We start from the raw sequence: 1,172 nt of genomic DNA, 5'->3' as shown, positions 1-1,172 counted from the left end.
CATCGCCCAGGTAAATGGGCAGTTTAGAAAAGGCAGAAGGAGTGCAAACATGAATGGCGCTTGATGAGAGGAGTTTCCGTCGCTGTTGGCATCGAGTAGCGACAATGAGGGCGGAGAAGGAGAGGGGATGGAGGGTGGTGTCTTTGGCATCACTCGTGTGGTACTTGCTTTTGGCACCGTGTGTCCGCTTCTCCGTCATACAACACGAGTTCACTCGTGCCCTCTCCCGGCCCCTCACCACAACGCACCGCCCTGCCACAGACGCAATCACGTGCTGCGAGGCAGCCGTGAACACACGGGTTACAGCACATGCGCCGCCCCCGCTACCTGCGCACGGCTTCTGCTTCACGCGTTGCCCGCACACCGCCTCACAGTGCGCTGCCCTTGTGCCGGTCGCAGCCTCGTGCACCCCTCGGGGTGGCTCACGCCCCCCTCCCCCACACACACCACCAGTAAGCAGTGAGGGCAGGGTGGGGTGCGTTCGAGTTGCTTTAAGGTTTTGATCATAATATGGATGGCGCAAGCGTGCTCAGTAGTGCAGGTCGCTCCGACGCCACGCCACCCAGGACCTCACCGCCGACATCAGCAGCGATGGGCTGCTCTGGCTCTCCCCCCCCCAAACACTCAGAGTGGGGGCACTGGACGCTGAGCTACCGCGCGTTTGGGTGGCCGGCTTCATCGGGGCACACACGCACTTAGAGAAAACAAAACAACACCCAAAGGAGAGATGCGTGAGCGGCACTGCCCGTCCCGTTCGCACTCTCACCCGACAAGACAAAAGCCAGCACACACCCACACATGCTCGCAGAGGCCGACGTTTTACGACGCCCATCTCAGTGCGACAGCGAGGGAGCGCAGCGTCGGAGGAGAACACACAGGCACACACACACATATATATATATATATATGTACATGGAAGACCTTGCAGAACGTCAGCACCAACATCTATAGAAGGCAGAGATGTCGTACAGTGGAAAGTGAAACCAACAAATCACACACACACACACACACACACGCACACACACAGACACACACAAGGCATTGTGTGGGTGGGATTCGCCGTCAGAGGAGGCGCGCAGAAAAGTTACAAGGAATGCGAAGGGGGAAAGGGAGGGGGTGGAGGGAAAGAGCGAAGAAATAAGCGCTGAGACGGAATCGCAGGCGTGACCATC

This window comes from Leishmania donovani, chromosome 10 (assembly GCF_000227135.1).
Source record: "Leishmania donovani BPK282A1 complete genome, chromosome 10".
Taxonomy (NCBI): Eukaryota; Euglenozoa; class Kinetoplastea; order Trypanosomatida; family Trypanosomatidae; genus Leishmania; species Leishmania donovani.
Note: the sequence above shows the minus strand (reverse complement) of the source record.